This window comes from Stenella coeruleoalba (assembly GCF_951394435.1).
Source record: "Stenella coeruleoalba genome assembly, chromosome: 2".
NCBI lineage: Eukaryota > Metazoa > Chordata > Mammalia > Artiodactyla > Delphinidae > Stenella > Stenella coeruleoalba.
In genome coordinates, this window is record NC_137147.1 from 39,239,871 (window position 1) to 39,263,982 (window position 24,112).

Genomic DNA, 24,112 nt, shown 5'->3' on the forward strand with positions numbered 1-24,112 from the left:
TTGGTTGTGACAATTTCTCAGAGTTAATTTGTTCTTGAAGAGTACTGGTCAAGTATTCTGTAGAATGTACCTTAATTTGGATTCATTTGATGTTTTCCTAATGATTAGACTGGGTTACTGATTTTTGAGGAAGACCGCAAAGATAGTGAATCATTTTCATCACATTGTAGCAAGGGTCCATTCCATCAACATGACCTATTAGTGTTGATCTTGACCTTGATTACCTGGTTTGTTTGATTAGTTTGTAAGCCCCTTCCATACTGTACTCTTTGTAAGGAAGTCATTATGTAAAGCCAATGCTAAAGGGATGGGGAGATAGGTTCCACCTCCTTGAGGGTGTGGTATCTACGTAGATTATTTGCAATTCTTATGCATGGAAGATTTGTCTCTTTGCCCTCATTTATTTATTTATTCAATTATTTATTTATATTAGTATGGACTTATAGGTGTTTATACTTTAGGTTATAGTCCAAGACTATGTTTTTATTTTATTGCTCAAATCGTTCCAGGTTTGGCCATTGGGAGCTCTTTCAGTTGGCTCTTGTATCCCTTTGACATCTCTCTATCATTGTGTGTGTGTGTGTTGGTGTGGGTGTTAATACTTCCTAACTTTCTGGAACTACAAGTTGCTCCAGGACCATCTTGTGTATTTCCTGACCTAGTCCTAGAGTCAGCCATTTCTCCAAAGAGCTCTGGTTCCTTTCTTGGTGCATGGTATTAGAAACCAAGATCTGGGCACTAGGAGTGCTCCTTGCTGGAGATGTCATTACTTCTAGGCTCTCTCAGCTGAAAACAAGAAGATATACTTGTGTATACTAACCCCTGTATATACATGTACTTATAAATATTTCTGTATGTAGTTATATGGATCTGTGTTAAAGAAAACATGAGTTCATACTGATAGCACCAAATCTAATCCATTACCACATTGGCCATTCTAGCCTACTCATTGCTTATCTGTGAATTCCCACTCTAACAGTGAGAAATCTGGCTTTCCCGCTATCCACCATCCATTTACTTAACTGTTCATTTCCAGTGTACATGTATAACAGTATCAGGATTATTAACCTGAAACCCCATGGGAAACAACTTTATCCAACTAGAGTACAGTTTGATATACATTTTCTTTTGCCTTTAGTCTCCAGACTCCACCCATTTCCAAAAACACTTAAGTGAGCACTTACCTCCCTATCTCCTTCAGTGAAGTTGTTTCATATATTTTTTAAAACATCTTTATTGGAGTATAATTGCTTTACATTGGTGTGTTAGTTTCTGTTTTATAACAAAGTGAATCAGCTACACATATACATATATCCCCATATCTTCTCCCTCTTGCGCCTCCCTCCCTCCCACCCTCCCTATCCCACCCCTCTAGGTGGTCACAAAGCACCGAGCTGATCTCCCTGTGCTATGTGGCTGCTTCCCACTAGCTATCTATTTTACATTTGGTAGTATATATAAGTCCATGCCACTCTCTCACTTCATCCCAACTTACCCTTCCCCCTCCCCGTGTCCTCAAGTCCATTCTCTACATCTGCATCTTTATTACTTTCCTGCCCCTAGATTCTTCATAACCATTTTTTCTTTTAGATTCCATATATATGTGTTAGCATATGGTATTTGTTTTTCTCTTTCTGACTTACTTCACTCTGTATGACAGATTCTAGGTCCATCCACCTCACTACAAATAACTCAATTTCATTTCTTTTTATGGCTGAGTAATATTCCATTGTATATATGTGCCACATCTTCTTTATCCATTCATCTGTTGATGGACACTTAGGTTGCTTCCATGTCCTGGCTATTGTAAATAGAGCTTCAATGAACATTGTGGTACATGACTCTTTTTGAATTATGGTTTTCTCAGGGGATTGCTGGGTCATATGGTAGTTCTATTCTTAGTTTTCTAAGGAACCTCTCTTCCTTAAAACATACTGTTCTCCATAGTGGCTGTATCAATTTACATTCCCACCAACAGTGCAAGAGGGTTCCCTTTTCTCCACACCCTCTCCAGCATTTATTGTTTGTAGATTTTTTGATGATGGCCATTCTGACTGGTGTGAGGTGATACCTCATTGTAGTTTTGATTTGCATTTCTCTAATGATTAGTGATGTTGAGCATTCTTTCATGTGTTTGTTGGCTATCTGTGTATCTTCTTTGGAGAAATGTCTATTTAGGTCTTCTGCCCAATTTTTAATTGGGTTGTTTGTTTTTTTGATACTGAGCTGCATGAGCTGCTTGTAAAGTTTGGAGATTAATCCTTTGTCAGTTACTTCATTTGTGTTTCATATATTTTTAATCTAGTTAGATTGTTCTGTCACTTCCTGAATGCCTTCCCAGGATCCCTCAACTTCCTAAATCAGTTTTTTTTTTTTTTTTTTTTTTTTTTGCTGTACGCGGGCCTCTCACTGCTGTGGCCTCTCCCGTTGCGGAGCACAGGCTCCGGACGCGCAGCCTCAGCGGCCATGGCTCACGGGCCCAGCCGCTCTGCGGCATGTGGGATCTTCCTGGACTGGGGCCCGAACCCGTGTCCCCTGCATCGGCAGGCGGACTCTCAACCACTGCGCCACCAGGGAAGCCCCCTAAATCAGTTTTTAAGTTTGCATACATTAAGGTTCAGCCTTTGTGTTGTGAAGATCTTTGGATTTTGACATATGCATAGTGTCACGTATATATAATTACAGTATCATACAGAATAGTTTCACCACCTCAAGAAATCTTCTGTGCTTAATCTACTTAACTCTTCCTCCCCTCTCCCTGAGCCCTTGGAAATCACTGATCTTTTTTTTCTATCTCTATAGTTTTGCCTTTTCCAGAATGTCAGAAAATTGGAATCACATAGGGTATAGCCTTTTCAGACTGGCTCTTTTCACTTAGCACTATACATTTAAAATTTATCTGTGCACGCGTAACTTGATAGCTCATTTCGTGTAATCTCTGAATAATATTGCATTGCATGGACATACCACAGTTTGTTTATCCATTCACCTATTGAGAGGCATTGCTTTGCTTCCAGTTTTTAGTAACTATAAATAAAGTCACTAGAAATATTCTTGCGCATGTTTTTCCTTGGACATAAATTCTCAGATCAGTTGAGTGAATACCTAGGAGTGCAATTGTTGAATCATATGGTAAGTTTATGTTTAGCTTAGCTGCCGTATTTAACTAACATGTGCCACTCCTCAAAATCAAGTGGTGACTACCCCTAAAGTCATCCATGGCCATCACCATCAGCTATCTACTCCTTCCACACCCATTGCAATTTTCAGCACGTGAATATGGTCACTGAGCTTCCCTCCTATGTCAGAATAATCATTTTTTATATTTTTCACAGTCCTTTTATGTACATGATTACAGTATCAGTATAGCAGCCAACCTGTTCAAGGGAGAATGCTGACTCTGCCCCTACCCTACAACCTGACTCTGGGAGAGTATCTAACTCTTTTCACCTGTAATAGGGGATACTAGTAGTGCTCATCTAAACCTACCTCGACATGCTGTGAGAATTTAATGAGCACTTAGAGCAGTGGCCTTCTTTGACCAAGTTATGCTGCTTGTTTGAAGGCGTAGCCAAGATTAGATGCAAATCTGTTGATTCCTATTTCCGTGCTCTTTCCACTAGAGATGAGTTAACACCCCAACTTTATTTTCCTGCTACCTAGCCAATATGTGGGCCTCATTGACACCAAAGCCATTGATCTAACCTAGTCAATTTAGGAAAGCCCTTGGCAAATTTTGTGTATATGCATGGTAGGCAAGGGATCTGTTTTTAGTTAAATGGGATGATCCAATAGCCATCAGCAGAAATAGTCTTTTCTCATCTTTAAATGAAAGAAAAAGAATATTTTAAGGTATAAGCTCTCAGATCAATGAATGTACTAAGCACTGAAGTAGTTTAATGATCCGTGAATTTAACTGTGTGAACATGAATTAGTGCATTAAAACGCTATGAACAAACCAAAAAAAAAAGTCTTAAAAAAAAACCCGCTATGGACATAAAACAGATCTGTTCAGAAACAAGTTTGGGCAGTTCACATATGATACATAGTGTTTTAAGAGTAAGGTTTAATTATTTCAAGAGGTTTTAGAGCTCTGTATCCCAGCCAGAGAATGCTTATCTGCTTTATGCTAGTTTTTACCTGCAGAGTTTTTGTCTCTGTGACATCATTTATTTGCTCCTGTATTTTAAAATGCATTGCACAATGGTGAGAACTGAGCTAAGAAGGTTAATCATACCCTGGCAATCCCTGAGCATGATGGGAGTTACTGAGAAAATTTGAAGAAGAATGTTATTTCAAGATACACCAGGGTCTCTTCTATATGGCCAGGTTGACTTTCTATGATTATTTGTTTGCTTATGTAAACAATGAATGTACAAAATTCCTCTAGGACTGACAGGCAGAGATTAATATTGTGTTAGCAAAATAAGCAAACACAAAAAAAATCCACAAGTGCTTTCACACACACACACATGCACAAACATACCTTTGCTGCAATCTGTTTGGCTTGGACTAGATGTATGTGTGGGACGTGACTAGAGCTATCAAAGAGTATCATCAAATTTCCAAATCACTTGCAATGATTGATATCAGTTAAAAATGCTTTAATTATCCAGTTGACCAGTGTCACAGTCTAGTTTGGAAACCATTTATAAATAAAATCACATTCTACACACAACATAAAAATTTAAATATGCAGGTATTTTTATAATGATATAAATATTTCAACTAAATATTAATTACATCATAGTGTCATTAGCAAGGGAGAATAATGATCATATCATCCAGTGTTCTGTTTCTAATTATAATGTGAAGGATAGCTTACTGTTGGGTGGGCCAAATGTTTGTCCCTGGAATATTGGTGTCCGAACTTAGAAGTGTTTACTGACCTGTATACTCCTATCGGGAAAAGCAGGAAGTGTAGAATTTTTTGTTCATTACTTCACTTAGTTTATTCATTCTACAAATCTTCAGCACTCACTATGTACCTGGTATTGGACTTGACACTGGCGAACAGACAATCCAGTGGTGTTGGGGAATTGAAACCGTTTATAGAGCCAAGTGCTTTGACTGACTACATGTTTTAATTCACAGTTGAAGACTCAGGCAAATTGAAACAACCAAAAAGTTTTGACTAGTTTTACCGTGGACACCTAATATGCCCACACCAACCTTTCACTAAATCTTTCTTGGTATCCTTGCATGCTTTCTAAACATGGCCTATTGGCTATAACTCCTACAGATATATTGGCTATAACTGACAAATTTAATGGCTTATAAATGTAAACAATCTTCATTTATTCACTTCAACTACTCAAAGTACAATGAGAGTCAAATATAGGTGTCATTTCACACCAAAAAAATCAGGTCTAAGGTTTTAAATTTTTACTTAAAAACATCAAAATGGACCCAGAAATGACCACAACAGAGATGGGTGATCATTCCTTAGAACCTCTTTCTACTGTCCATTGGCTGGCATTGTTTTACCATAGTTTTTTCCTTCATTTTGGATCACAGATGACAATTCGGTAAGTGTGTTTAATTCCCCTGCAATTAGATTTGCAGAACGTATTATTTCATTTTAATGAAGAAGTTATTGAACTGCAGCCAAATTGCTGTAGGACAAGCAGGTTTTGTTTTCTTACAATTTCATTAGTAAAAAATGAGGATACCAATATTGAAATGTCACAAATAGGGAGTTTTAAGTCAAACATCTGTGTTCCCTTAAAGGAAAATATCTTTTCTGAAGCTTGGGAGCTTCATTAGTGAACAAACTAGAAATAAACTTGTAATAAAATAAAAAGAATTCAATCAAAGTAATGGGAATTTTCTTTCATTACAAATGTTCCATTAGTTTGGTTGAATTCTTTTTGTTTTACTGCAGGTTTATTTCATTACTATAAAAATAGAAAAAACACATAAAACTATATAAGAATAAGAAAAAAAAAAGAATCCACTTTGGCTCCACTGTGTAAATGACTCTGATGTGCTTCACTGAACACAGGATGTAACCTGAGCCCCCAAGAAGCTGGTTCTTCTCCCTGGCTTGACACAGCATCTGTTTCTCACAAATGACTGAAAAGATACCCAGCCCCTCTGGATGGCTGGAGCTCATTTCCATTCATTGCACTACCATAACACAGAGTGTGACCATATATTCCGTCTGTAAGAGATGAAGGCTCTAGTGCTGAATGTTTAGTGTACTTCAACTTCTATGTATGAATGAATGTTTGGATCTCCCCAAAATTCATATGTTGAACTCCTAATCTCCAGTATGATGATATTTGGAGGTGGGGCCTTGAGGAGGTAATTAAGTCATGAGGTTAGAGCCCTTGTGCGTGGGATTAGTGCCATTATAAGAATAGACATGAGGAGGATGATCTCTGTCTCTGCCATGCACGGGAGGGGCAAGAAGGTAGATCAGGAAGTGGAACCTCACCAGAAACCAAACCATGCTGGCATGCTGTTCACAAACTTCACAGCATCCAAAACTAACAGAACTACATTGCTGTTTAAGTGACTCAGTCTATGGTACTTTGTTATAGTAGCCCCTGCAGACTAAGACATCCTCACACCAAAAAGAAAAATCACTGAATTCATGGCCCACGGTTGTACGAACAATAGGGAACATCATGTCTAGTGCTGCAAAAAAAGTAAGTGAAAGAAAATAACAATCTCTTATTTAGATAAAGTGGTAAAAAGCACATATGCAGTGCAAAGGAAGCAGTATCTATTCTCTTAGCTCTGGGGATTGCTATCTTTAATAACTTCAGAGAGACACTTATGAACTGGAATGTGAGTGCATAACTGTTGTGTTCCGTACTGACTATACATTCCTGGTACAGAGCAGTCAGTGGACACTCATCAATCGTCAAGTAAATGAAAGGAGAACAACCAGCATGTGGTATAGTTCTAAAACAGGCCTGAACAGGCTGTGTGGCCAAAGAAGATGAACACATTTAGCCGATGAGAGTCTCAGGGGACACAAAGTTCTCTTCGAAGTATTTGAAAGAAATCTTCATGTAGAAGAAGTCTTAGGCTCAATTTGGGGAACAAAATAAGTGACTATATACAGAGGAATTTACAAGTACAGCTGCCCCAAATTGAAGAGTAGCCACTGTAATAACTCTTCATTAGTCTTGCCCATGCTAATTCTTAGTTAGTCCCCACATCGTCCCGTCACTGGAGTTGTTCATTCATTCATCTGTTCCTTCAAAAACATGTATGGAGCATCTTCAATATGCCAGACACTCGATTAGGTACTGGGGAAACAACAGTGAGCCCAACAATCACGGCCTCTTCGCGCATTCAGTTTATGAGCTAGTGAAGGAAACACTCAACAATGAAATCAGACATTGCAAAGTAGATTGCTCAAACAGAAGCTGCATGATTGTTTGTTAAAGGAAACAAAAAGGGAAATTTTGGATAACATGTAAGGGCTGGACAAATGATCTTACTAGTCCTTAGAAGCCTGGAGATTGCTGGGAGTCTACATTTTCTGTCTATATTCCCATCTTTTAGGGACCCCGTGATGACACCTGGGAGTCATTATGTTCACCTTCATTCTCCTCCCCTCCACTCTTGGCCATACTAATTCTAGTTCCCACACCCATACCACAAGGTTATCCTTATGGTTGCTGACATCTCCTAACTGGGCCCACTTCTCCAGTCCAGCAGTGTGCAAAAGACAGAGGGCAGCATTCCCGGAGATCCTAACGCAGCTCGTCTGCTGATCATAGGTTGAGAAATAGAATTCTTCTGTGTAGTGGGTTGAATGGTGGCTCCCCCAAAGATTTGTCTATGTCCAAATCCCTGGAACCTGTGAATGTTATCTTATTTGGAAAAAACAGTCTTTGCAGACATAACTGAGATAAGGATCTTCAGATGAGATCAGCCTGAATTCCCCAGGTGGGGCCTAAATGCAATGACAAGTGTCCTTAGAAGAGACAGAAGAGGAAAAGACAGAGAGGGGAGAAGGTGATGTGAAGATGGAAGCAGAGACTGAAGTCATATAGCCACAAGCCAAGGAAGCCAAGGGTTACCAACAGCCACAGGAGGCTGGAAGAGGCCAAGAAGGATTCTCCCAGACAGCCTCCAGAGGGAGTGCAGCCCTGCTGACACCTTGACTTCGGACTTCCAGCCTCCAGAACTTTGAGAAAATAATTCACTATTTGTGGTATTTGCTACAGCAGCCTTAGGAATCTAATACTTTGTGCCTCCCACCATCCAAAACAACCAATTCTCCACAATGCTGTCAGGGGGATCTTGCTAAATGCAAATGGGACAGTCTCACCCCCCTGCTTTCAATAACCCTTTGCTGTCTCTGTGCAGCCTGGTAGCAGCACTTCCTTTCCTTGTCACAACTCTAGGAAAGACAGTGTTCTCCTGCGTGACACAGTCCCCTGGGGGCACACAGGTGATGGTCAACCCACAACATGATGAAATTAGTGTCACCTTCCATCCCCTCAAGAACTCAGATCAGAATGGAACTGAGTGAGATGAAACTTTTATAGGGGTAGACACCCTGATTTAATTATTAAACGTAATAAAAACAGAAAAGAAACCGTTTGCAAACTGCCTCTTGCCGTTAGATTACTTGACACACACCCCGCTGATCATACTTTGCCGACTGCCTGGTGTCTGTCTGCCGTCCTCCTCAGCTTCTCCCCTGAGCAGGTTAGGTTCAGCAGTGCCAACTTGCTTCTAGTTCTGAAGACACACCTTGCTCGTTCAGGCCTCTTAGCTTTTGCACAACCTCTTCCCTTTTCTTGGAATGCCCTTCCATACTTAGCTACCTCCTAACTCCTATTCATCTTTTTTTTTTTTCCTATTCATCTTTTAAAACCAGATTCATACATTTAATCCACGAAGGCTCTTTGTCCATATAAGTTTTGATCATTCCCTCGCTTATGCAATGATCTTAGTTTTCATAAAATACAGAGCCTTAGTTTACTTATTATACTATACTATAATCGTTTATGTGCCCATTTCCTTGAAGGTCAAGCCATTTAAAACTCACCTTAGTATTCTGAGTGTCTAACACACAGAAGCAGCTCAAAACCAGTCTATTGAATTATTTTGGTTCAGAATTTACACTCTGGAATTGGTGATCATGTTTGAGGCTCGTGATATTTCTTTTGTGACGAAAATAGAACAAATATCAATATTTAATGGACTTTTTCATTATTTTCAGGGAGCAGTTGTGAGAGGTTGGTAAAGATAGTGAAGAAAATGCATTTATTCCTTAGGCAGCCACACTGGATTTCACAGAATGAATTTGAGAACTGAAAACATGATGATCTACTTTACGAAGACCTAGTGATAAAATTGAGATAGTTTTATACTCCACAAAAAGAAACAGAAGGAGTTTTGAGAGTGAGACAGCATTTCCTCTTACGTTTCTCGTGTTTCACATGCAGATTTGCCCTGGACCCTGGTCTTTGTAAACTGCCATCTGCTGTGTCCCTCCACGTAGCTTTCTCCACCCTACCAGTACAGTCCTGTTTTCCCCAGAGACACAGAAGGGCATTGTGGTTCAGGGTTCCTTTGGGAATGGATGTTTGGAATAAAAATAACACAACAATACCATTTCCACGAGTTCTCTAAATGGCTTAAAAGGACATCTCTTGGTAAAAGCACTGTTTCTATCCCTGTCCTGAAGCTAGGATTCTGCCTGAGCTATTTTCAGCCTTGTTTCCAGTTGCCGCTGGCCAGTGGCAGGATTTCACACTCGGCTGCCACTTCTCATTATTGCCCACAGCTCCCTTTCTTGGGAAGGCTTCTCCTCCCAGGCAGACACACGCACACGGGAGGCGGACTGCAGATGGGTGGGGCGCTGCCCCTGTCTTGCTGGGATAAGAAGGATGCTCTGGGAGGTCTGGTGTATTTGCGTTTTGGCTAGGTAGGACCTGCATCTCACCTTCCAGATAGACTGTGCTTTCTCCCCCAAAGCTGTGTGAGCAGGAAGTTTAACTACTTTCTTAGGAAGTTGCAGTCAGAAGTTCATCCAGATAAATGTAGCTGAAGCAGACATCTCTACCCTGGGACGGTGAGCTATGCGGACAACAGGGATAGGTTTCCTTGCACTCTGGCTTCAGCTGGAGCTTGGCCAACAGGGAGCCCCAGCAGGATCTGGAGGCAGAAAAGTGAGGTCAGCATCCATTTGCCCTGATTCCCTTTCTGAGAGGTTGCCTCAGGCTAGCTATGCTCCTTGACCAAGTCACTGTTCCTCTCAAGGTGTTTCTCTGCATAGGACTCTCTCCTTCTGAGTTCCAGTAACTGTTGCCTTCCTTTGTGCTTTCAGGCGCAGGCATGGTAAATGCTGTGCAGTTACTAACCTTGGGTTTCTGCACTATCCCCTGTGGCTCTACTAATCCCCTGCACCTTTGTAGATCTTCAAGTTGAGTGTGCCATCTGTTTGCTATTGGGACTCTTACTAGGGGACACTCACCTAGACTGGAGTTATACTAAAAGGTCTAATGAACGGGGATTTTTGTGGTCTAGAGGAATTATTTGGAACAGAGACTCACTCAGACTTTAAATGTAAGGAGGCCTGATTGAAAGGATACAGGAGAACTGAAAAACAAAGGATGTATGACAAGGTCAAATCATCGCCTTTGAGAACCTGAAAGACTATTTCTTGACTTTTGTAGTTTCTTGTCTCTGTCATCTGTTCCATTTTCTCTATAGAGCATCCTCCTCTGTTTTTTCTTGATTCTTCCTTCATATCTCATCCCCAAACTTCATCTTGTGTGTGAATTTTCTTGCCAAGATACTGACTTTTATTTTTCACCTCTGACCTGGCAGTTGCCCTTAGTAATTAAGTAGAAATTATTGGATCATAAAGAAAATTAATAAACAATGAATAATATTGTAGTTATCAGTGAGGAGATGAAAGCAAACTCAGATACTTTTTGGAAGAGTTAGAGTGCAAAATGAATGTTTGCAAATAATGGAAAGTTGGGTTGGTTGAGGTATGCACATACCTATTTCTTTCTTTCTTTTTTTTTTTTTTTTTCGGTACATGGGCCTCTTACTGTTGTGGCCTCTCCCGTTGCGGAGCACAGGCTCCGGACGCGCAGCCTCAGCGGCCATGGCTCACGGGCCCAGCCGCTCTGCGGCATGTGGGATCTTCCCGGACCGGGGCACGAACCCGCGTCCCCTGCATCGGCAGGTGGACTCTCGACCACTGCGCCACCAGGGAAGCCCCCTATAGAATCATAAATGGTGACGTATGTCTGCTAGGTACCCGTATTTCTCAGAAACGAGAGTCAAGTCTTCCAGGCAGTTAAAGAGAACATCGTTGTTCTCAGGCATGATATTTTAAGGACAACATAAAATGGGAGGCCATAGTTTTCTGTACACAGTGGCCTAGGAGCCCTGCCTCCCTCAAGTTGGTCTGAATGCTTCTGGGAGCTCAGAATATGTTTGTTTGAATCTTAAAATGGTGATAAAGAACCCACAGCAGCTTCATAATGGTTGAGTTTATTAGACTTCAACAGAGACTTCGAGTTGACAGGACGCTTTACTTTTCCACCTGGTGTGCCCAGGTCCTAGGAGTGAATTGGAGAAAAGAGTAAGGACTAAAACTCGGTTGGTTTCAGCCAAGGTGACATTTATTGCTAAAAAGATCATTTACCTTAACACCATTATTTTACATGAGGAAATTAAGGCCAGGAAATGTAATTGACCTAGTCATAGTCACACAGAGTTGATGTATCCTGTCCCAGTTACTCTTTAGTTAATTACGTGTAGTACCCAAGATGTCTTCAAATCTAGGATGGCTAGGATAGAGGCAGACTTCAGTGTTCATGGAAAACCCTTGAGAGACTGACTTCCACAGTAGGTTGATAAGACATGAGGTGACCATATAATTTATTGTTCTAATTGGGGCCATTTTTGGAGTGAAAACAAGTGCTGTTAATAATTGGGCCAGAACATCAGGCAAAATCTGAGAGTGTCTCTCTATGTAAGAGGCCATTCCAGAGAAGTGGTAAAGAGGAAACTTTATGCTAATCCATGAAACCAGTGAAGACTGACGAATAGGTGCCAATGTAATTAGGTCCTTGTCAGTGAAGTTTGTCAAGGTTCTGAGCCTCCACTTCCTGAAATCAAGAAGATGGACTTGTCTTAAACACAGAGCTTTGGGTTGAGGTTGTTTATATAATTGGGCGTTTACTGTTTCCTTTGATGGGAAAGAAGAATCATTTATCTGTCAAATTATAGGCCACTAGTTTGAACAAAGATGTTATGGTATCAATTCCACCACTGATTTTGCTCTGTTCTCTTTTACTTTGTTTAAAAAAAAAAAGTAGGAGTAATGTAAGTCCTTTTATAGTGCAGATCAATTCTCTCATTTATCTCACTCCATAAACTGGACCAAGCTACATAATGTTTCCAGGTCACTGGCCATTAACGCTTCTTCCATGTCTGTATGACGGCACCACTGTTAAAGTCTAGTGTTAATTGAACTCCAGCCCTAAGTTGTAGAAAATAGGGCTGTATACCAAGTCCTTTGTCTCTCCTTTCCAACGTATATTCAAATAACGTGTTACTGTTAAGCAAAAGAATAGGATCCTATGCCTTCCAGACAAGGCAAAAAGGAAGAAAATTTTCTGCTCAGGACTTGGTTTTATTTTTTTCAAAATACAAGCAAATGAACCTACTAACTAATAATTTCCAGAAAGAGCAAGATGGCTGAAAAATACCAAAAGTATAATTTCTCAATTGATAGACAACCTTCCTCAATTAATTGAAACAACTCCATCAGATAGATTATTTATTCATTCATTTGTTCTTTCTTTCCATCAATAACCCTTGAGTTCCTTTGGTCTGGCCCTAAGCTGAATACTAGGTGGTAGTTTATTTCATCATGTTAATTTTTGGTATATTTTTCTTTTAATCTATCCTGCCTAACCTATCAACGAAAAATATTATGGAAAATTACATATTTTTTAGCGGACTTAATAAAGATTTTTCATGATCAAGGCAGTCAACTGTTAACACCTCTTTTTAATATTTTTTTCACTTCAAAATCATATTTTCCATGTTGGCACAGAACTCTGCGGTGTCAGCCAAATATCTGTCTATATGCATGGATAGATTCAAAGGTTTTCTTTTGGAAAAATATTAGCCTAACTGCCGGGAACCATCATAGCTTTGGCCAACATTGAAGAGGAATGACTTTCTCTCTGGCCATCTCTGAATGACAACTTTTCTTCCCTCATTCCAGCTTTCTCAAGTGCCTGGCTAAATCTCCCTGCAGTCAAAAATAGTGTCTCATGCTTTTCCAATGTCAGAAAATGCCCTTTGACATTTTCCAAGGTTTCCCTTCAGACATCTGATATTTGAAAGAGACAGTCCAGAGATAATATTTGGTTCTTCTTCCAGGTTGCCTAAGTTCTGTTGAGCTAAAGCAGCTTCACAGGCAAAGGACCTACACATCATTGCATGCCCTTTGGGAAACTCTTAGAATTATATACGTTGGAAGACATTCCAGGCCCTTATTTTATTTTATTTTATTTAACATCTTTATTGGAGTATAATTGCTTTACAATGGTGTGTTCGTTTCTGCTTTATAACAAAGTGAATCAGTTATACATATACATATGTTCCCATATCTCTTCCCTCTTGCGTCTCCCTCCCTCCCCCGCTCCCTATCCCACCCCTCTAAGTGGTCACAAACCACCTAGCTGATTTCCCTGTGCTACGCGACTGCTTCCCACTAGCTATCTATTTTACGTTTGGTAGTGTATATATGTCCATGCCTCTCTCTCACTTTGTCACAGCTTCCCCTTCCCCTTCCCCATATCCTCAAGTCCATTCTCTAGTAGGTCTGTGTCTTTATTCCCATCTTACCCCTAGGTTCTTCATGACCTTTTTTTTTTTTTCTTAGATTCCATATATATGTGTTAGCATATGGTATTTGTTTTTTTCTTTCTGACTTACTTCAATCCAGGACCTTATTTTTAAGGATCTTATGTAATAAAACATGCTGTACACAGATGAAATTTAATGTTTAAACACAAAATTATATTTATATATAATTTTATACCCCTTTATATGTAATAAAAGGAATCTTATTTCTGTCATTTACCTTTCAAGTTAGGAAAAAGGCATGACTCCCTGCTAATCCTCCCAAATTTAATATGAGTTCAGGCTGTTTCATATTTGACACCACTGGGAAAATATCAAAAGGAAGAAATTGTGGCAAAGCCGTGGATTTAGGATTTGTTTGTTTGTGATACTACAAAACTGTACTGTTTCCTGAGTTATTCTCTCCACTCCTCCTAATTTGGGGAAAAGGGGGGTGTTGCTGGACTACTCTTTGTGTCTTAACTCCCACAAAATCCAAGTAGAGGATTCTACAAAGCTTCTGCTATCAACTCTACTGTAACTAGTGGATCAGTTAAAGTTTAAAGACAAGAGCACAATGAAGGCATGAAGTTTCTTGAAGGTCATGCTTTCTATTTCTTTTTAGGAGAAAATGTTGTACTAAGAAATTAAATTGTCAGTTTATTTTGAACCTCATTAATAGATAGTAAATAATTCTATTTGGTACATGTTCATCACTTAAAAACTAAACATAGAATCTAAACAATCCAGTACTTAAGTTGAGAGGGATCATGGGAATGGAAGAAAGGAAAAGGACCATTTTGGGAAAGAGCTCATGTAAGTAAGTTGATATTAATACCTGTTAGACAGTTGAATTTTGCAAATTATTTACCTTCTTTTCTAAGTTAAAACAGTATTAAGGGCTTCCCTGGTGGTGTAGTGGTTGAGAGTACGCCTGCCGATGCAGGGGACACGGGTTCGTGCCCTGGTCTGGGAAGATCCCACAGGCCGCGGAGCGGCTGGGCCCGTGAGCCATGGCCGCTGAGTCTGCGCGTCCGGAGCCTGTGCTCCGCAACGGGAGAGGCCACAACAGATAGAGGCCCGTGTACAGAAAAAAGAAAAAAAAAAACCGAAACTGTATTAAGTTTATACCCATGGCAATGCCCCCAGAATTTGCATCCAGATGTTCTTTCTTGAATGGAAGAGAGACGAAGGGATGCATAAGGAATTAATTATCCAGAACTGTGGAAGTTTCATGACAGTATGTTACATTTGTAAGCATGTATAAACTTCTGTTTTGTGTAGAACTACATTGTTAGATCATCAAAAAATAATTTCTTATACAATGTCACACAATCTTTCCAATAAAATGTTTTCACTGAGTTACAATTTAGTTTTATACCTTCAAGGCTTTATATAGAATCAATACACGAAAGTTCTCTCGAACACTTTCATAATTTCATAAAATGTCATAAAAACATTGTTTTATTTTACAAAATTTTTGTTTACCTCCTTCTATTAGACAACGTTACAATATAGCCGAATATGTTTCTCTTTTTGTCAAAGCTGCTAAAAATCTCCAAATTAGATTTATTGCCCAGCTGTAGCAATTCATTTAGTTCAAGTGCCTGGTGACTTTCATTTCTCTTATTTTAAAAGTTGGGCATATACATTTGGATATGATAATTTGTATTTTCCATATTAAAATGAAAAAGGTACACATATGAAATAGATTAGGCGTTTACATTCATAAATTCTATTTGATGGCTTTTTAAAAATTCTCATTATCCAAGAGTCACACGAGTTTCGTTTTGTTTTTTAGAACATTTATAAGGCTGAAATATAATAATCTAATTGATATTATAAGTGGGAATCATTATAAATAGCAAGTTTGTTAAAAAATATACACACATGTTTTCTCTGACACAGCAGTTATTAGAGGTGATAATAAAATTAACTTCCAATGCTTTGCCAAATTGGCCAATGGTTGGGAATAAATACTGGTTGCTTTGTTAACGTGTTTATTTTCACATTTTGCTAATGTGTTTATTTCATATTTTACCAATATGGTCTTCCTGGTTATTGGCCTTAAAAATAATTATGGATATAGATTTTGCTCAACACTTCCGAGTTCACCTTGGTAAATAAATACATTCTTTCTTTAACCATGTCTTGATGGAAAAAAGGAGTATATTTACATGAAGTAAGTAGCATATTACCCTGGGGAGAGACGAGCCTTGACTGAAAAGATGAAATTCTAGTTTTACGTGACAGCAGCTGTTCTGCAATATGTGTAGCAATATTGACTAATTTTGATTCTTGGAATAAGTATCTCACATTTCCTCCTGACTTCCAGCAAAAGTCATGCTTAGGTAGGGACTACAGTTCCTAAGGATATTCACTTCATCAATATTAGATGTAATAACTATAACTAAATATATGTTTGATTTTATGGCTTACAATATTAATAAATAGGCAGCCAAAAATTTTGTCAACTTCTGTATCATTTAGGATCAAATTTGGCTACCTAGACAACAATAATAAAAGAAAACACAGACACACACAAATATAAAAATAAGTAGAAGGATAATCCTCTCTTAGCCTGAAAGAAGATCTGAGGTAGGCTACCTATGATTCATGTAGTGGCTCCACAACGTCTCGCTGTTCTCTCATCCTTATGATGTCATTTTATGGCCCATAATAGCTGCTTGCACTCCAGCCTTTGTGTCTACATTCCAGTCAGAAGAAAGGAGGAGCAAGAGAAAGGCCTGCCTCCCTCCATTTTAAGGAAACTCCTCGGAAGTACCATGGAACAGTTTCACTTATACACATTGGTCAGAATTTAGTCATATGATCACATCTCATTGCAAGGAAGCCTTTAGCTTTGGTAAGTTAATTGGACACATTGCTACCCCAAATAAATGCAGGGGTCTGCTACTAAGGCAGAGGGAGAGAATGGATACTGTACCAGGCACTGCTTTGTTCACTGGATGAAGTGTATCATGTAATGGTTAAGGGCATAGGTTTGGAGTCAGGCTGCCTGATTCTGGCAGGAAAGATTCTGGCTCCACCCATACTAGTTTTATAACCTTAAGCAAGTAACTTAACCTTTCAGTGCCTTGGTTTGTCAAGTGGAGTTGACAATGGAACCTAACCCATAGGGTTAGTGAAAAGAATATAAATCACTTAATACAGTGCCTAACAGAAAGAAAATGATCAGTGATAGCTATTAATGTGCTTTTTATGTATATTATCTCATTGAATCTTCAGAACTCCGAAGTACAAATTCTTATCCTCATTTTACAGATGAAGAATCTGAAAGCTGTAGAGGTTCAATAATCTCTACATGGCATTCAGTTAGCAAATGGCAGAAACTAGACCAGAGCCCAAGTCCCTTGACTTCAAATCTTTACTCTTTCTATAACACAGACTGCTTCATTCCCAGATGTTGGAAATATGATATCGTAGCTTGGGTTTTCCAGAAAGCAAGTCCCAAGGCAAAATCTGGGCACCACTTGGTATCAAATGCAACTGATTCCTTAATCCCCAAGGACTGTCGTATGAAAGTTCAAATGAACTACTCCATCTCAGAACAGCCAGTGCTGGAGGAGGAAGAGAAAAAACTGTCTCCCATTTCTGAAAATATCCCTCCACATGTAGGCAGCAAGTGGGTCTCACAGTATCACATTTCAGCGCAATATGAAGGCCCCAGGGCAGAAGGTCAGATGCACGTATCATGGGTATGAGGCAAGGCATCGTGGGGGTTGTTCCCGTGCAAAACTGATTGAAGCCCACCCAGAGTTGGTACCACAGAATTGGCTGGAGCAGAACCAGTGTCCACAGACTGTGGAGACAGGTGAGGTCAAAAGGATATGGGGAGTTCATTAGAAGAGTTCAACAGATCTGACAACCGATACTCCCTTAATAAATCTTTTATAGCTCTTAGCTTGCAGCTAGGTCAAACAGGATATTGCTTGGAGTAACTTTAGTTTGTGCTCATCCTTACAGGTTTAATAGCAGCTAAATATAAATAGCAGTAAATGCACTGTTGACTAAGGCACCATGTAGGTGGGGTTGCCAGGTAAAATAGAAGATGCCCAGTTAAATTTGAACTTCAGACAAACAACGTGTATGTTTGTTTCCAATATTTCATGGGCATCTAGTTAAATTTGGCTTTCAGGTAAACAATGAATAACTTTTTACTGCAAATATGTCCCAAATATTACATAGGACATACTTATATTTAAAAAGCTGTTTGTTGTTTATCTGACAGACAACCCTAATGTTAGCTCACGTGATCATTCTGGATCCTAACTAAGCACCCAGAACTGGCTCCACAGAAAAGTAACCAGACACATGTGATTGAAGAGGGTAACAGACCTTTTCTACTTAAAAAATCTTAGTGAGTTTGCAACATAGGAACTGAAATTTCTATCATTCGAATAGAATAGTAATTTCTATGTTGTTTTGTCTGCAGAGATTTTAATTGAAATGTAAATAAAGTAACCCAGAAGGGTTCCTCCCATCTACTACCTACTACCAGGTTAGAATGGCTTCGTTATCATCCTGTGGCTATATAACCTGAGACACATGGACTTAGATGCTATTAGGGGAAGTGGGACTAGAGAACTGTGCACGGGTTTTTAGGGCTCCCCATTTCATTGGCTAGAACAATTCATGTGGCACCTTGCAAGAAGGCTGAGTAGTCATCTTTCTGTGTCCAGGAGGAGAGGAGGATTGATGTCCGTGAACACAAGTAATGTCTTTCTCATGGAACACCGAAGGATTAGGAGAAACTCTGGAAAGTTAGATTTCAATTGGAGAGAATATGGGAGAAAATGATAATTTCTTCTATCACACAACTCCAAAATTGGTGGTATTTTATTTGCACATTGTAGAATCCTAGAAGTTATGCAAATATAAATAGTCCCATTTTACAGATAGAAAATTTGAGACTGAAACATTAAGTGACTTGGCCAAGGTAGCATAGAGACTGAACATACATTTTGTGACTTGAGATTTCCTGCAATTTCAGCATTAGGAGACCTCATATTTATTCAAGTGACAGAGCCTCTAAAGGTTATGATATTCCTTGGGTAACATCTACTTAATTCACAAAACTATATTATATGTACACAATATTAAAATCAGAATCATGAGTAAATATGTCCACATTTATAAACTGTCTGCAAAAATAAAAATGAGCCATCTACAAGTCTTTCCAAGAATATTACTCTAGCAACTAATAAGCAATTCACAACCGCCTTTTGAGAGAGGTACTGGTATTACCCTCACTTTGCACATGAGAAAATGGAATAGAAAAGTTAAGTAACGGGCCTACAGTCACACGGTGACCCGACCCACTCTCCTTAGAAGCTGGACCACCTGTCACTACTGCAGTAGGGCTCATGGAGGAAAGGGTGTCTCATCCTTTTTCCTTCCTCCCCACAATGACTCATGGAAATATGTCTACCAACCACATACAGTATTCTTCTTGAAACGATTTCTGAGTAATATTGTTTTCTTTGTCCTGTTATATTTCTTGTGATGTTTTAATGTGCCTCGTTGGTTAGCAGCTTCCCCAGGGTGGCTCTTTTATCCAGCTTAATGGGAGCGAGTGTCCTAGTTCTGAAAAAGATGAGTGCCTCCCTCCTGGATTATTGTAGTTCCTCCTATGGTGGAAACTACACAGAGAGTCAGAAAACCAAAATTTTGCAGCTGACCACCCCGAAATATGGTTTTATTGCTATTATTGGGACTCTTTTGTACCCACGGGTGGGTACGGTTTGAGCAAACGAAAACGGATGATGGTATAAACAGAGTAATCCTCCTTGCTCCCCTGAATACCCTGATCATATGATTTGGCAGGGTTCAAGTGGCAGACAGGTGACATTCAAACCAGATGAACAGAGTTCAGTGAAGGGAATATATACAAGGGTGAGGGCAGGGTTGAGGGAAACCAACAGGGGATAGTGAAACCCTCCTGTGCTAGAAACACCAGGGTGCTGCTACAATGTCTATGACCTCTAAGAGGAGGGGGAAGTTACAGGAACCTGGAGAGGTCCATCCAACCGGGGCTGTGGCATTTGATTGAGGAATGCGGTCACTGTCAAACCATGACCTGGCAGGGTAGAAATAATCTCTGTCTCTTTCTCCTTCCTTCTGTGCTTTTGCTGGTGATGCTTGTCAGCCAAACCCAAGCAGAAATCAGACAGCCAAGGAGCCAAACAGATGCAGTCCACAGAGGTCAGCCTCTTGGAGGCACAAATCAGGGTAGAGGAGGGTAGAGAATATGTCTAAATCAGGGAAATGGAGACGATCCAGTACAATTGTACTGCAATCTATGATAACCATATCTTTGAAACGACTCAATTTGCTCACGTTATGTTAAACACAGTGAGTACACTGAGTCTAACAATTATGGGGAGTTACTTATAACCAGATCCTAAGGGTACAGCATGATTAAAGTTATCCTCTTGTCTATACATATTGCAGATGCAGTCCATAAAATTTCTGAATTCATCTTTGAAGAACTGTGCTTTTTACACAAGGTTCTTAAAGGAATCACTACCATTCCAAAAGCATTATAGTATGTTCACTAAAGGCTATAATTAATTTTGTACAACCTATAGACTTTGAAATGCCTTGTTGAGAGGTCAAAATTTCTGATGTTTTCTGGAAGGAAATTTACCTGACAGGAAAGACAGGGATGTTATTGTGGGTTAATAGCTGTCCATGTGATTCACCAGTGTAAGCAAATTCCTCACCATTGGACTCTCAGATGGTATATCAAATAATTAGAAATTCCTTTCTATGGCTTAGTGGTTTATTGTTGCTTTTTTTTTGTAAAATGCAAAGCCCTGAGAATTAGAATATCATTCTTTCATTTAATTCTTCCATCATTAAACACTTACTTATTGTTGCTGTTAGTAGTTAGACATTAGTGTAAAAGCATGAACAAGACAGTCCTTATCCTGAAGGTGCTCAGAATCTAGTGGAGATTGGGCAAAGTCATCAATGACTCCAGAATTGGTTGACAGATGCGATGGTAGAAGTATCACAAGATACTATGGGGGAATATCTAACTTTCTTGGAGGATGGAAGAGGGAAGAAGGGTGGTGAAGATAAAGAAAGACTCTTCACAGCTGAAGTAAGACGTGAACTGAAGATAAATGAGAGTGCATCAGGTGGGTAAAGTAGAGGTGAGGGTAGAAATTAGATTTTGCAGGGAAAAAATGGGCCCGTCATCAAATCATACCCAGAGGATATGAAACTAGAGAGTACTCCGAGGTCAAATGATGAAGGACCTCGAATGTCATTCTAAGGAGTCAAGGAGGGATTAAGTGAAGGAGTGTCTCTTTAATATTTGAACCACAGAAAAATCATCCTTGAGACAGTGCAGAGGGTTGAGTGGAGGAGGCAAGACTAGAGAAAGAGTCAGTTAAAAGGCCTTGCAATGGTTTTAGAGAGAGATGAGAACATGTGAGCTAATGAGGCGGCAGTGAGAGTGGAGAGGATGGAGGGATTCTAAAAGCATTTCGGAGGTTATTGGACATGACTTTGTAACTCATTTGCTGTGGTGAAGACTAGGAGAGAGTATGAATAATTGAGGAAGAAAGAATCATGATTAGAATCATGCCCATGTTATTGTCTTGGGTGACTCAGAAGAGGCTGTAGCATCAGCTGAGATGAGAAATACAGGAGGAAGAGAATGTCTGCAAAGGAAATTGGTTGAATTTGGTTTTAAACGTCTTGAGATCGAGCCTGGGACTGGGGTCTGAGGGACTTGTTGGAGTATGGGTGTTAATAAAAGAAGTGGGTCCAGCAGGACTCTCCTCAAAAGACTACGTGGGGTAAGCACAGAAGAGGTTTGAAGATTAATCGTTGTGGAAGCACCTATATTTGAGGGACATGTGAAGAAAGAGGAGTACATAGATGAGAACCAGAGTTGACTGGGGTCATGGAGAGAAGAGTTTTTAAGGGAAAAGTGGTCTACAATATCAAATGCTACAGAGAGAGGGTGTATTAATTAGGACCCATTTGGCTGCAAGTAACGGAATAAAAGTGAGTTATGTTATTACAAATGATTTATCCAGAAGTCTGAGGTGGGTGGTCTCTGGTTTTGTGACCACTTTCCATCCTTCTGCTCTGCCACTGTCAGTGTGTCAAAAATGTCTCCCTAAGGGTCATAGGCTGGACACTCCAAGCAACTGAGAGCATTCCAAGCAGAAAGCAAGGGGAATGGGGACAATAAAGCATTCTCTTTGTGCACCTCATTCTCTTCCAGGAGGAAAGTCTTTCCCAGGGGACACATCAGACTTCTTTTGTCTCACTGACCAAGGCTCATTCCCACTCCTAGATTAATCATTGACAAAGTGGAAGGAATTGCAGTGACTGGTTAGATCAATCATGACTCATCCCCGAGGGCTGGGCCAATAAAATCATTCTGTTAGCAAGAAGGGTGGGGAAAACGACAGTTTTCATTGTCTCTCTCCTACAGGAGCTTAGGAAGAAAAGTACTGAGGAGAATCCACCGGATTCAGCAATTAGGAGCTTATTGGTGGGCTTAGAAAGAGAAGTTTCTGTGGGGGGCTGAGTTAGGGATTGGCACTGGAGCCAGATTACAATGGGTTGAGCAGTGTGTGGAAGTAGGCTGTGGACTACTCTTCAACTAAATGTAAATAAGTTTATCAGTCCTTTCTGAAAACATATCTTTATGAATGGAGAGATGGCAGAAATTATCTAAGGGTTCAAGGAAAGAGAAACCAAGAAAGAAGAAGTTGGAACATGGAAGACAAGTTTTGCCCAATTCATCATTTGAACAAGGACCTCTCTTTGGCAAGGAACATGGTTTTCTCCAAATTTCTCCAAATTTAAATTTCTCTTCATTGCTAAGCTCAGCCACAGACTGTAATTTTTGGAAATCTGAGTCAGCAATGAGAAAGAGAGGTTGTTCTTAGCTCTGAATAGAGCCACACTATTCCCCAGCTGTGTACTATTGGGGGGGAAATGTGATTAAAATGTTGCTACAAAGCACTTAAATTATCTAGGAGGAGTTTCAATTTTGAACTCTTTACAGGATTTTTAATAGAGAGATTATATATTTCATTAAAAATATAAGGATAAGGCAGAGGGTGGAGTGATACATCTTATTGAATAAAAGCATAGATTTTCTACTAATGCAAGTCACTGCATTTTTTTTCCCTCTGGCACTTAAGAATAGTTTGTGTGTGTCTGTATCAGCCTCAAAATGAATCTTTTCCTCTGTCTGCCCATCACTGAATAGGGTAGTAGGTAGTCTCTTCTTCATATCAATCAACCTGAGAACATATACATAATCAGCTAATTTTTTTGGTTGGTGAATCCCCTTTTTTGGTCTCTTTTGTTTGTTTTTTATGGCTTTATTTTTATAGCAGTTTTAGGTTCACAGCAATATTGAGCAGAAGATGCAGAGATTTCCCATACATATACTCCCTGCCCCTGTACACACACAGTCTTCCCTATTATCAACATCCCCTACAAGAGTGGTACATTTGTTATAATTGATGAGCCTACATTGACAGATTATCACTCAGAGTCCATATTTTACACTGGGGTTCATTCTTGGTGTTGTACATTCCTTGGATTTGGACAAGTGTATAAAGACATGTATCCATCGTTATAATATCATACAGAATATTTCTTCCCTGAAATCCTCTGTGCTACCTGTATTCATCCTTCCCTTCTGGTTCCACTGATCTTTTACTGTCTCCAGACTTTTGCCTTTCCTAGAATGCCATGTATTTGAAATCATACAATCATATGCAGCCTTTTTAGATTGGCTTCTTTCACTTAGTAATATGCATTATAGGTTCCTCCATATCTCTTCATGGCTTGATAGCTCAATTCTTTCTAGTGCTGAGTAATATCCCAGTATCTGGATATACCAACAGTTTATCTATCCATTCACCTACTGAAGGACATCTTGGTTGCTTCCGTGTTATGCAATTATGAATAAAGCAGCAGACAAAACAAACATAATGAGCCAATCTTCTTGATAGATGAGTTGTCTCATGCAGCTCTGGTCACTAGAGTCAGCTTTTGAGCTTAAGAAAATATAAAGCAGTAGGAGAAAAGTTGTGTCTTGTAGATAAATTTACTGGTCAAAGTACACAAAAGATAACAGATGACCTCTTTTCCTGGTTGCACGGCACTATGTCTAAACATGTGTTTTAGTGAAAGAATCTTAAGTACAGAGACGTTAAATACAGACTAATTCAGTCTGATTCTATCTGGCTGG